Here is a 14,623-nt window from a genome sequence, read left to right as displayed (position 1 = left end):
GAGGCTTTTGAAGCAAATATCTTTGATGATTGAGATTATGAGTATCCTTCTATATCAAGAGGGAGCATGACAGTTCATGAGAGACAACCTTGGACAAAGAGGAGGAGCAGATGGAGGATATGTTTCAGTTAACTTGAGGGAGTTTGACATTTGACACTTCATTAGAGGTAACTTTGAACAAGGAGCTCAAATGTTGATATTAAATTCAAAGAGAGTTTTGACACCTTATTGGAAGTAACCATGACAAGGAGGTCAAAAGGCTAGTGTATCTTTGCGAAGAATAAGTTCCAAGAGCAATCCCTCATAACACATTCTTCTCTATGAGAGAAGTTTGGGGTGAAAGCTCTTGCTCCACCCTCCAGGAGCAGCTATGGTGGATCCACTCTGACATGGTTCATGGTGGATATCATGCGAGGCACTACACGATTCTGTTGAAAAATATTATGAAAATTGACAGTCTTTCATTAATGTTTGATTATGGTCCCTATTGTAAGGTGACCATCTTAACAATGGCTTGACCAATTATCATGAAGGACTACATTAAGTTGTTGCCTTGGAGATCATGATAACTTACTTGTCGTGGTGGACTACATTTAGTTGTTGCCCTGGAGATCATGACAACCTAATTACTATTCATGATGGACTACATTCAGTTGTTGTCCTAGAGATCATAATAGTCTATTATTAATCTAATGGACTACATTGAGTAGATGTCTCGGAGATCAAATAACACCTATCCTGCTCTAGGGTATGATATAGAGAAAATATTTTCTTGGTAGGCATCATGGACATGATGCCAGTGCACATACCAAGAGAATATTAGTACAATGAATATGATATGATTGATATTTCTTGTTGAATTATACTTCAAATGTTATCAAAAGATTATATCTAATTTGATGGATATATGTTGATATCCTTAAATATGCCATTTCAAGAATATCATATTTAGATGATCTCTCTATATGCTTGAGAGCATAATGTGTTCTATAACAAATGTCCCTAGCTAAGAGGGAATGTTAATGTTATAGCTTTAGTCAGATTGAATTGACCTAGAGATAATTCTTCTATGGTTGTTGGTTAATCATCAATTAGACAAACTCTTGTATATATATATATATATATATATATATATGTATGTATGTATAGATATTTTTTATATGTTAATGTTAATATTGTCTTAATGATTATTAACTTAAACTTACCATAGAGACATGTCTCCTCTACACATTTTTATATACATTCAAATCTACATTCGGAACATAGAAATATGGTAGTATTATTACATTTGTAGAGATGATTTTTCCTTAATAAATGCAAGGGGTGTTTTAATATTTCCAATGGGCTTCAATGTGAAATATCCCAAATGGATATTTACTTGATTTCTTCTTCACAACATCATTCAGAACATAAACATAGGCAGACAGATCACGAAACAACAATAGAAACTACTAGATTCTCCAATAAATATTAAACCGTTCTTTCTCAAAATAATATTAAGGATTCAAGCATATGAAAATGCATTACAACCCAACAGTATAAAACCAGTAAACTCATAAAATCCCTTAAAACATGTTATTGCATTATACAACAGCAATACAATAACCAACATTCAAACCCCAATCTTAAACACAATTTTACAGTCAGATTGGAACACTAAGAGAAGAACTTGTAAGCGCATACGAGACACCTGAAGTGACGTCTCCACGGACAAGGGGTTTGCATTTACTGTTTGCCAGCACGAGGGGCTACGTCTTTACACAAGCTGAAAGCTGAAGCTTTCTGAATAACTCTCGCAAGAGAGGAACTGAAATCTGAATCATAAATCAAGCATCCAAATGAATGAGTCTCTTCTCCTTTATCCTTGCAGCTGTGACTTTTCAACTCCCTTCTTGGCTTTTTGTCTTATCTCTCCTTGTCATTTTTAGCCCACTTTGAATATTAAATTGACCTTTTATAATTTGAGTCCAGGCTTTCATAGTCAATTTTAATATCATATGAGTGTGTTCCTTAAATTTTTTAATGTCCCAAAATAGGGGACATTACAAATCTTCCCTCGAGATTGCTTGCCCTCAAGCAATTAGTACCAGGATCCCATATGAATCTGCAGGTAGCCTTGTGGCCCAATCTGAAAACAATTCCGGCCACACTGTGAAGCAAGGTGTCATTCTATAACCCATCCATCAACCAGATCCCTGGATCCCATACAAAACTATGAAATATCGCTGCACATGTAGTCTGTACAACTCTGATTATCCTTGCATCCAGTCTCAAATTGAGTAGAACTACAACAAAATCCTCAACAAGTCATAGATACATACTATCAACACCTGGATCCCAAACCCTGTTGTCAGGACCAGTTGATATGATGAGGTAGAAATGTATCAAGGGGCTATGTATAACCCAGTAGATGGTGATGACTTGACCTAAATAGATGATGTAAGAAACAAGCTGTTGAAAAGCTGCAAATAACACCTTGGGCGCATCAAATACCCTATTGTCGTCATCAATTTGGAGAACCTTCGGGTACATAGGTACTATGAACAAGAATGAAGCTAAAAAACCATCCCTTGTGATTGAAACATAACTCTTATTAACTCTCCACCAAGATCTATTTAATGGCTGATGTATGAAATCCATCCAACTCCTAAATGGGTTGAAAGCGGGAGCCATATTTGGGTTGAAAAAAGAGCGAGCAAATGTAGTCAATTCACCACACCAATCCTGTGACCAAGATTCTCTGCTAGGAACTATAATTGGATCCAAGGATCTCAAGTTGGGATCATCCTCTTCATGGCAATCAAAAGGAGTGTCCTTGTTTATCTCAAAAAGGGGATTATTGGAAGTCCAATCAACATCCACTTCAAACATGGGGTTTTCTATAAGCTGAATGTGATTTGAAGAGTTGGTACTTTGTCTTTTGGGACAGCTGTCCAAGTCATAAGTTTGCTGAATGCTATCAAGTTCATCAATTACTTCTTGGAAAAACTCTTACCTCTCTTTTTCCTCATATTCCCGAAAATGATTCATGATCTTGATCTAATTTTCTGCTTCCTAAAGAGAAAATAGAGTATCATCTAATGCCTCACGAGCATCCCTAAGCTCCCTGTTGAGCTCCATAATATTATTCTTTTCTTTATTTGACTGATCAACATATATTCCAACAACCTTAAGAATATAATCCCTGTTGGAAAGTAAACACAAATAATCTGATTTTATAGTTTCAAGAGTGGTTTTGATCACCTGCAAATTAGCAACAAGCCAATCTCCTTCCACTCCCTTTTGAGCCTTCTTGTAGAGATTCTCAATCATCTTGTGAGTGCTTTCATAATGTACCAAAGATGTCACAACCACACCTTTACTAACATTCAACTTGTTCTTTAAGGTATGCATTTCATTGTTGTCATGTTGAAGTGGTTCCTCGTCTTGCAGTGTCATCTTGGATTGTTCCTCTAAATTTGTGTCATGGGCATAAGAAGCATATGGTTTGTCACCCCTCTCAAAATCATAGGCCTCCTTTCCTCCGTTCTTTTGATTTGTATGCAAAGGCAAAAGTGTTGCCATGTTGATTTGTATATAAAGGCTCATCATACAAAGACTCCAACCTGCTATTATCTCGTGTGCAACCGATCTCATTAACCTATCTATCAAGGCTAACCTCCAAATCACCAACGTAGAAACTTGCACCCTATGTAACATCTTCTATGTGATCACAAGAGGGTTGCAAATCAATGGTGGTTGACTGCTCTTTTTTTCCAAGTCCCTCTATTAGATGATTTTGGTCTGTTGGAAATTCTTCATACATATTTTTGTACTGGTCTTTTGCAAGGAGATCTTGAGCTAATTCAAAATACTTCTTTTTTGCCATATCAGTCTTATTTTGGAGTTTTGGATGGAAATCCATGAAATTACTGAAGGCTAATTCTTTTTGAATCTTTGGAGGGAGTTTTCTTTTACTCAACATACATATCAAGTACCTCTGTTTTGCAATACCATTTCTAGTATTTGATTTGCCGAACACTTGACACAACTGGTGAAGCATCTTCATTCTTTTCCCAAATATTCTCCAATTTTAAGGAAGCTGCTTTATTTTCTAGCTTTGTTTTAGGGTGTCACATTGTCTCTATATTGCATGTCTTGTGCTAAATTAAAGAAGAATTTGTTAGCTTTGAAAAATCACTCTCCTTCAAAGGTAAAGATGACATGGATTTATTATCGTTTACAACATCAGGTTCTATTCAATTCTGAATTTCCTCCATACTTGAGGTTGTGAGCCACCGAACTGTGCTTGCTACTTGATAGTTGTAAAATGACCTTCCCAATTTTCCATATTTACTATAGCATTGATCCTCCAATGTTATGTTGACATTTGGAAATCAAGATTTTAATTTCCTAGTCATTTGAGAGCTTGTTGCACAACTAATCCCAGCCTTTGTCTCCTAGCATCCCTTAGATTTTTTGGAACTATCATTTTGTTATTGAGCTCTTTCTTCACTGTGTGAAAACCTTGTTTAGTCTCATACCTTTTTGAGTCATTGAAAAAGTTATTTTGTTGTATGCTCATACCCATTGGTAAGCTTGCATCATATTCAACCACTTCATTCTAGTGCTCATACATATATTTTACCATCTTGCTCACAAAAACCTTTTGAGTTTTTGACAGTTCATCCACAAGAATGTATCTACCAACTCCCACTGGTTCACAGAGAACATTGATTATTACTCCAAGTGTGTGTTGCCCATCAACATAATAAGTAAAAAGCTTGTTATCAAGCACACAAGCCTTAGCATGATCGAGTGTTCCTTCCCACATTTTGTTTGACATGCCTATTCCAAGAACATTTCTAAGTCTCTAGGGTTCTATCCCTAGGGATTCTTTGAGATAATTCTGATGAACTATGGCCATTTTTTGATCTCTCGACAAAACTCCACTGGCTTCAGAATTCTCTTCATGAAATTGTAGATCATGGTCAAGCTTCTCACATAATTTGAGATGTTTGCCGCAAGGGTGACATAACTTTGTCCTATTCCCACTTATTTCCAGATGTATATTCAACTCTACTACTGGTAGGGAAATCGCAAAACCTACATGTAACAAGCCGCTTAAGATACTTAACACGTTCATGGATAAGCAATAATTCACGTTTTATGGACTCATTATACTTTGATCAAGTTACTGGAGCGTGAGTATCCTCATAGTGTTCCTTTGCACGAGATTTTGGAATCATGTCTCCACAAATAGTGCAACGCTCCAAATTTTGTATACAGTGAACATGGTGAAGGTCAAAATTTGAAGTTGGCACATCTCTTTCAAACTGTTCTGGCCACTGATATTCCCATTATCAATGGGCGTTACAACCATTTATAAGCCATTGGCGATAAGGGAGCATTAAACCATTACCTACCACTCAACCGTCTTCCTCATAATGGTTACAAAGGAAGGTCTATGTAATGCCTTCACAGTTTGAACTCCTGCCTGATACTTTCATGGGTGACTAGGCTCTTCACGCGTTCAAGATTTACTGTTGACTGTAAATTTTGAGCCTTGGAGTTGCCGTCGGAGATGACTGTCTAAGTGCTTTGACTTGGTGTACACCTCATGCGAGAGGGGGAATGATGAGCCCTGCGTATTTCAGCATTGCTCCTGCAGTTGCTCACGTCTGCTCCTAAGGCATTACAACTCCTTTAGATGTCCAATACTTAACTTCTCGGTATTTCCATTCATGACAATCTTCACACACATGTGGCAATTTGGAACTTTGTAAAAGAACACTCGAAAGGTTCTTCTAATGACTCCATTTGCTGTTCTTGATGCATAAACTTCAGAATCCAGTTTCAAGATAATTTTTCAAGACTTGCATGGAAACACTGAGAAGGTTTCAGCACTATTCAAAAAATTGGTAATTTTTCTGGTAAACTTGTTTCTGCCCAACAGGGTGGCAGGTTCAATAGCTCTGATACCACTGAAATATCCCAAATGGATCTTGGCCCGATTTCTTCCTCACAATATCATTCAGAACATAAACATAGGCAAATGGATTACGGAACAACAATAGAAACTAGTAGGTTCTCTTATAGATATTAAACCGTTCTTTCTCAAAATAATATTCAGGATTCAAGCATATGAAAATGTTTTACAAACCAACAATATAAAACTAGTAAACTCTCATAAAATCCTTTAAAACATGTTATCACATTATACAACAGCAATACAATAACCAGCATTCAAACTCCAATTTTAAACACAGTTTTACTGTCAGATTGGAACACTAAGAGAAGAACCTATAAGTGCATATGAAACATTTGAAGTGACGTCTACATGGACAATGGGTTTGTGTCCACTGCCTGTCGACACGAGGGGCTGCGTCCTCACATTGGCTGAAAGCTGAAACTTTCTGAATAACTCTCGCAAGAGAGAAACTGAAATTTGATACATAAATCAAGCATCCAAATGAATGAGTCTCTTCTCCTTTTATCCTCACAGCCGTGACTCTTTGACTCCCTTGTTGGCTTTTCGTCTTATCTCTCCTTGTCATTTTTAGTCCACTTTGAATATTAAATTGACCTTTTATAATTTGAGTCCATGCTTTCATAGTCAATTTTAATATCATATGAGTGTGTCCCTTAAATTTTTTAATGTCTCAAAAAAGGGGACATTACACAATGGTTTATTGGAGTTGAATGATGCTTTTAGATGTTATTTTTTAGCTTTTAGTTTGGGCTCCAAGATTCTTGGGGAAGTGTCTATCTTGAGTAAGTTACCTAGTTAGGATCATTTGTCATCTTTCATCATTAGAATCATTGCCATGCCAGATTTTGATTTCGATGCTTTTCAGTCTTTTTTGCAAGGCAGGCATACCATTGGCCATTATTTAATTAAATTTACTAAGGTTTCTATTTAAATGAGAATTGCAAGTGAGAACCTTATTGTTATAGCTTGTTGGATTTTGGATAAGAAGTTTTAAACCTTGGGCACATACAACGGGGGCCTTGTGTGTCAAAATTTCATTATATTAATGAAAAAGTCATTTTTTGAGCAACTAGGGAGTTTCAATTGCTAAAATAAGATAAAGTTGCTTTTGGAGGAAAAATGAATTAGAAGAAATAAAGTTATCCTTTAAACATTGGAAAAGAAGGTTATAAGAGGAGGGAAGGGGGGAAATAGATTTTTTCTTTGACATTTCAGGAAATTCGAGGATGGAAGCCCTTGGAGTTTTCCCGTGGTTTGGATGGAAACCCAAATTCATCTTATGTGTGGATTCATCCAGAATTCACCGTTGTACTTCATTATCAAATTGCTCAAGGATTCAATTAGAAATCTCTCTAGATGGTTTGACAGGCAAATTATGAAGTCTGTAGTGGAGACAAAATCCTCATGTTTGCTTATATGTTCTAAGTCATTGCCTATATTGTTTTGGGTATCTTTGCATATGAATTCACATAGTCGGGAAATGGAGATTGAAATCTGATATGTAGGTTTAAAGTGCTGCTTGAATTTATTTTGTAATTGCCAAACAATTATAAGGGCATCATTTTTGGCGTGTTATTGTAATTTGGAGTTGTATGCTATAAATGAAAGTCTATTTGCTGTTGTTATCTGAATGGTAGGATCAGTGCATTACAATTCCTATACATCAACAAGGTATTTATACTGAAATTCATTGTTTCAGCTGTTCCAATTTCTGAGTTATTTATTTTTGTTGTTCACTAAGGTCAGAGCATTATATGTGCATCATTCTGATTTTTTGAATTGTATATGGCAGTCCATAATGTTTAAACTTTAGATATTCAGGCATATTTTGCAAACTGTTTGTTACAATATCTCCTTGATTATATGAAAGTCAAGATAAATTATATGAAGTGGAAAGTATAATGAAAGCATTAAACAAATCGTAGAGATAATACTATTCAAAACTATTTTTATTGAAGTGTACTACAAGTGTTTGACAAAATATCAAACATTTAAAATAGAGAAAACAGGGCAGAATTAGCAGGGGTTCTTACAAAAGGTGAATAACATTCGATCAAGACCAATCAAGCATTAATTGGATTGATTTATCTACAAACCTCAGTGAAAAAACCTGATTTCCATCAGAGAAGAGTGTGAATTTGAGCAAGTTTAGGTGATTTTGTCAATAAAAATCAGTAAAATATCAACTTCAGCAAGAGGTGAATTTAATCAGAAATTAAGGTAGCATTTAGAGATGAATTTCCAGAATTGAGGTGCAAAACAAAAAAAGAGAAAATCAAAGACCAAGTGTGAAAGTCAGATCTGATTTAGGGCAATCCTAGACTTCAAGTGCGAAATCGCTCAAAGAAAGGTGAAATTCCGGACTTGAAGAGCAAGATCACATCAAAATTCAAGGGCAAAAACAGTGAGTTGCCATCAGCGGGAAGTGCAAAAGTCAGAACGAAGAAGGCATTTCAGATTTGGATCCAGTATTTCAAAGGTTTTTCAAGACAACGTTCCAGATCCTTAAGGACAAGATCAGATCCAAGTCCAATTCCAAATTCTACAATTCAAAACTCCAAACTTAAGAATCCAGAATTCTATCCATGTTCCCAATAAAGTCCCTGTTGAAGAAGTATTGATCATTATTATTGGTGATTTGATCCAAAGTGTTTCTCTTTCTTTTGCAAGTTTAATTGCAAGGAAGATGCAAGGCAAGGGATTCCAAGATCAAGCCATTCAAAGAACCAAATTGATTCACAAGTTAAAGATGCTACAAGACCCTTGGATTTCCTTTGGAAATCTAGGATTCAATATGGAGGACTTTACAACAGTAAAGACATTGAGGAAGAAGATTGCCCTATGATGGAGAGCTTACTATGATCGATGGAAGACAGCATTGAAACATCCAAGATGATGATGAAGAAAGGCAAGATGATGTGAAGTCAAGGACTATGCCAAATATCAATATCACAAAAGAGGATAGTGACAAGGTGAAGAACGTTTAGGTCAAAGATGTAGAAGATTGCCATGAAGATGAAGATAAGTAATCTCAAACAACGAAGATGGAAATACAAAGGACTCAATTACTGCAAAGTCAAGACATCCAAGGGGAAGAACCCCAAGAACAACAAAGAATTCCAGAGGATGAAAAAGAATGTTGGACAAGAATAAGACAAAGATCTTTGGGAATCTGAGCCATCACAATCATTCACAAGAAGTAGATGGCTAGAAAGATAATACTGAGTACCAAGAGATATCTTTTCATTGAATGAATGATAAATTTCACAAGATACAGCTGGTGCCTACTCATCTTCAACCAGTTAAAGAATTCCACTTCAGCGAGTCCAGGTTCATCCAACTTAAATATTTCACAGGTAGACATGTAGAAGACATTTAATGAAATGCATAAATCAATTTTCTCATTGGTTCATCCTTGAAAGAAAATATCCTTAAGGATTTGTAATCATATAATTGGATGACATTTAATGTTTGTAAATGTTAGCTGTATTCAACCCTAATTAGGGCTTTGAAATATCCTAGCTGTTGTATATAATTGGAGGTCTATATATAGCTCAACCTTATTTGTAAAGTGATTAGTATTATAACTAGTAGTGGGAGGAGATTAGAAATTTTTGCCAAGATTATGTTTAAGCTAATATACAACTTTCATTGAAGATATGGTGGATCTTCATGCGTTGTTTTAGCATTTAGCATAGTTTCTACTCAAAGTTTAGTTAAATTCATTGATTTTAATACAGTTGGGCTTTAAAAACCCTTCTTGGAGGTAACTTAATTCTTTAATTTCTCTTAGAAGATAGCTTGGAATTAAGCTTGTGATACCTTGAATTGACCAAGATTCAAAAAGCAAGAGACCTAGGACCAAAAGAAAACCAAAAACAAACAATTAAATCAAGAATAACCATACAAAGATTTGACGATTTCGAAAATTGAGTACTTGCAATTAGGAAATGAAAACCTGATTTTGCAAGAAAAACAAAGAAAAACTTGTTGGAAATCTCCCAAAATGGTCTGTGTAGAATGGACAACTTAGGCCAATTCAAGGTATTATCAATTGCCTTTGGAAAACATCTTAACAATGCTTAGTTTACAGAGTTTTAGCTATGGATTCATGAAAATTGCATAGAATTGTCCAATTTTCCAAATACAAAATTGTGGACAACAAACTTCTCCCATTGTGCTCAAGCACAGAAGTTCTTTTAGCCCCAAATATATTGCTTTAAACACTTGGAATGATGATCAATGACACTGCAAACTGTTCCAACTAGCTGAGAGGAGATGCTGGTCGAAGGATAGCTAGGCACAAACTCAGGCACTTTTGTTCCCACCTTTTTGGCTGTTTCCATGACTTAACCATTATTGCCTGTTTATCGAAAATGTGATCTTCAGCCTACCTGAGACATTGGAAAGCTCCTTTCATTGGCCCTACAAAGAAATTGATTAGAGATGACAAATATAACATTTATGGCCAAGGGAGAGAAGGTTTTGGCACTGATTCACAAAACTTGATGCAGATAATGATTTGACTCAAAAGTGACTAATACAAACAATAACGTGGATACAACAAACTTTAGAATCTTCAAATAGAGAGCACATTGGATCAATTTGCATCAATAGTTACTACATTCTAGTGGGTATCTGGGATTTGTGGGTTTTCCATACTTTTAAATCTTGTAAAAACAACAAGGACCATGCTGGGGAAGAAAGAATTGTACTAGAGCAGACATCGGGGAAGAAAGAATTGTACTAGAGCAGACATCAAAGATAGATCAGTTATAGAGAACACACTCAAGATCTGATGTCTACGTTCCAGAATCAATTGTCACACATTACTGCACAGGCCAATCATCTACATTATTAAATTATTTTCTAATCTTTTATTGGGCCAAAATTTACCATGAGATAAACTAGTAGAGGGTGGTTTCTATTCCTACAAATAGAATAAGAATTTTAATATTGTTGTGCTATTAAATTTAATATTTATAAAAATAAAGAAGATTAATTTTAAAATATCCTACAATTGTTGAGAATAATAGAACTTGGAGGAAAATGTAAAATGTAAAAATAACCAATTCAAAAAATATCATTTATAGCTTTTAAATTTTTAGCATAAGCTTCTGGATTTGATTGTGTAGCAATTTTTAAATTGTTAAGTTGGGGTTTTGTTTGAATCTTAAAGAACTAGCTCTTTAAGAACTCAAAGTAAAATTAACTCAGAAGCCTATACTGTTTCTTTCACTTTACTCTCAGTCACCATTAAGTGTCTCTCTACTGTTGTTAACTTTGTTCAAGGCCATCTGTCGTGCAATGCATGCCTAGTCCATTTTTCATGACCGGTATACTGTTCTTTAGCTCCAATTGAATCCTCCCTTGGTTTTGAATCAGCTCATTTTTGTATTGATACTTCAGCCTTGGATTCTGCTTTGACTTGGGATTCCATAGCTGCTACTAACTTGCTTTGATGGATTTTTGTAATTGGTTGTCTCTTTTAATCATTTTTTTTTAATTTCTTCTTTTTTCCACCGATTTCACATACCATCTGATTTCATTGTTTATTCTATGATTGTTTTGTCTCCTACTACAGCCTTTGTTTGGGTTCATTAGCATAAATCCTTCATGGTGGACACCAGTCGTCATTTCTATCCTGTTTTTCATACCGATACATCTCCCCATACTGATGTAAATTCTTTGTCATTTGGCTTTGTGGTCACATTGAGCATAGAGATCCTGCAGGATAATGCCATGCCTTGTCATTAATGGTTAAAACTTAATGTTAGCTTCTTCTTTCACTCAACTTTGACTTTTCCTGAATTTGAATATGGGATTAGACAGTAGAGAAAAGCAAGATTTACTGCATCTAGTAGTGTACACTACAAGGCTTGGCAGACTTTTCAAAAGTTGCCATTTTCCGTATGTTCAAATTGTGGTTTATAAGAATAAACAGATGTCAGTTAAGACGACCATCAACCTGTCTGTTTATAACTAAAAATGACTAATACTCTATCAGAGATAATACTAAAACAATAAACAATGCAAAGTCATACGTGCCACAAACATATATTTTATTCATACGACAGATTACAATTCTGAATGCACTATTTCTCAATCATTAAATATTTTAATTATTATTATACTTAGGTGTGCACTTCAAGAAGTTTAGGGTGAAGAATTCATACTTTTTTTCAAATGCCACAGTGAAACATCTATAAAAAAGGAACTGATGAGGAACAAATGACAAGGTATTGGAATTTTATATATACTATATAGTAAAACTATATCAAAACAACTTAATGCACTACAATTCGTACTGTCTATTGCTGCAAAGAAGCCATCCAGAGAAGCAAGCTTTGTAGGAACTATCTCTGCCAAATGTTTGTTATCTTTACCATTCATGTAAGAACAATAAATAATTAAAAATATGTATTTGTTGTTGTAGTGACTCTCTTGTTTCCATTCTTTGGGTATTGATTCTCGAACCAAAGTAATTGCCTTAATAATTGAACTCAAAATTTGGGCTGTATTAGGCTTTTCTGAGATAGCTTATTTTCTGCTTTTTTTAATGCTATCATCTCTGCCAAAATATGCAGTGAATGTAAGGAAATGTTCCAGCTGAAAAGAAATAATGGCATTTATTTTAAGCGTGATATTTCTCTAAACACAAGTTCCTGTCTCTGCATTTCACTATTTGTAGGCAAATATTGTGGTTCTATCTTTCTTTCTTATGTCTATGTCACGGCCTCTGTTTAACCAACTAAGCACGAGGAAGCGAGAATCTGACAAGTTTGAAACAATGGGGCAAGTACTAGGAATCCCAGATAGTGGATTGCTTTTTCCAACAGGCATGCCTCTGAATTTGGATGAACCTATTGAAAAACTGCTTGACCAGAAAAAATTTCGACACTCTTTTATGGCTTTTGCGGACAGGTTGGTTTCCCTACTGCTTGTTACATGCATCTTCAGAATGTATTTTACTTACGCTTTTGTTTCAAATCTTAGATCATTGTAACCTATATCTAATATCTCTTTCATCTCAGTCGAATGGCTGGTGAGAGTGTGCACTTCTATGATGAGGTGCATGAGCTGAATAAAATTCCTATTGCTGATACAGCACGGAGGATATATTTGTCGGGACATATAATTGAACAATATATATCTGTTGGTATGAATCAACTGAAATGGTTTGGAAGGTTTCCCCATATATGTAATGTCATTCTTTAGAGAATGCTTTTAATTAATTTTTCAAATCATAATATCCAATGAACATTGAGATTCAGGAATTGTAACAATTGGTACCACTTCAATTGTTTACTTAAGTATCTGTACCCTCTTTTCTGTAGGTTCACCCATGGAAATCAACATATCACATCAGATGCGCCAAGAAGTTTTGAATACAACTGACCTAGCTCATCCTGATCTCTTTAAGCATGCAATTAATGAGATGTTGCAATTAATACGAATGGTAATGGATCCCATTCTTTTCAAGTACCTTCAGATGTAACATTCTTTTTTTATGCTACACTTATGGCTTGTGTCCATGCACACACTTTGAGAAAGAAGTATGACATGAATTGGCTTTTTATACTATTGTGCTAATAGAACCTGGAAAAGGACTACTGGAGTTCCCTATTCTATTTACAATTCAAGGAAGAGATGAAAACTGAAGTTGAATTGAGTGAGCCTTTGGAGAACATAACTAGTTGGAATTGTTCTCCTAAAGTAAGCTCTGTCAATGCTGCGGATGATCCATTTCACCAGGACAGCCTTACCAAGAATTCTGAGGGAGGATACCAATCTTCCTTGCAAAGCAACAAAGACTCTGCAGAAGAAACAAGTTCACAAAGCTCTCAAACCAAGTTTTCTGTCTAGTTCAAGGTGCTCTTTGGCAAACTTTTCAAGTATTGAAAGAGGTATCGCACATGATCCTTCGATTGGAAATTTGAAATTTTCTTTTTTGAATGGTCTGCTTTATTGCTAAATAGAAACCAAATAAGCTTACAATTTTAAGTGCTTGAATTCTGTCTCAATCTAGGTTGGAGTTGCTATGGTCAACTTAACAAGTTTAGCTCAGTGCACTTCTAGTAAGTTTCTATATGAGTTAATAAAGCTGCAATTTGAGTTGTTTGTCTATAACAGGTGTTCTTTTCCGTGTACAAGATTACCAGCATATTCAGTATTCTGGAATGTGTGTAGTCGTTTAATATAATTGACAATTAAGTTTTTTCATTACGTTTTGGTATGTAGGAGAAGAAAATCCTGGAGGACTGTAACAAACATTTTGTACAATATATTTAATTCTATCAAAAGCCCTATGTGGCTATTACCCATGTAATTTAGAATCTCAGGTAGAGTTGTGATTCGGCTAATGATATTGTTTACATTATCACAACATAATTGTATATCGAGGAAGTTTCAGTATAAAGATTGTCACACTGTAATGTCTCTTTCTCACACTTAAAAAAATGCAAAAGAAAGTGTTTTTCCAGAAGAAAGAGCAAAAAAGAAAAATGTGCTTTTCTGAAATAGAAAAAAAATTTGTTCATAATGAAAAAATAAAAATGCCTTTTCTTGGGGAAAAGTAACTAAAAAAACATTCTTCTGAAAGAAATGCGAAAAAATGTGCTTTTACAAATAAGCAGCAAAAAGCAAAATATG

General features: G+C 35.1%; 1 pseudogene across 1 annotated transcript in view; it reads left to right on the top strand.

Moving 5' to 3' along the window:
- LOC149568036 (regulator of G protein signaling 1-like) overlaps positions 1-14,390 on the top strand; it is an 89,305-nt pseudogene extending 74,915 nt beyond the window's left edge. The window contains exons 8-12 of the transcript XR_016362482.1: positions 12,663-12,895; positions 13,006-13,130; positions 13,309-13,430; positions 13,568-13,878; positions 14,213-14,390. The product of XR_016362482.1 is annotated as a regulator of G protein signaling 1-like (transcript). The remainder of the gene's footprint in view (positions 1-12,662; positions 12,896-13,005; positions 13,131-13,308; positions 13,431-13,567; positions 13,879-14,212) is intronic.
- Positions 14,391-14,623: the final 233 nt, after the last annotated feature.

This window comes from Cupressus sempervirens, chromosome 3, assembly GCF_028749045.1.
Source record: "Cupressus sempervirens isolate cs-2001-9-10 chromosome 3, ASM2874904v1, whole genome shotgun sequence".
NCBI lineage: Eukaryota > Viridiplantae > Streptophyta > Pinopsida > Cupressales > Cupressaceae > Cupressus > Cupressus sempervirens.
This window is presented reverse-complemented; position numbering and strand designations above follow the sequence as displayed.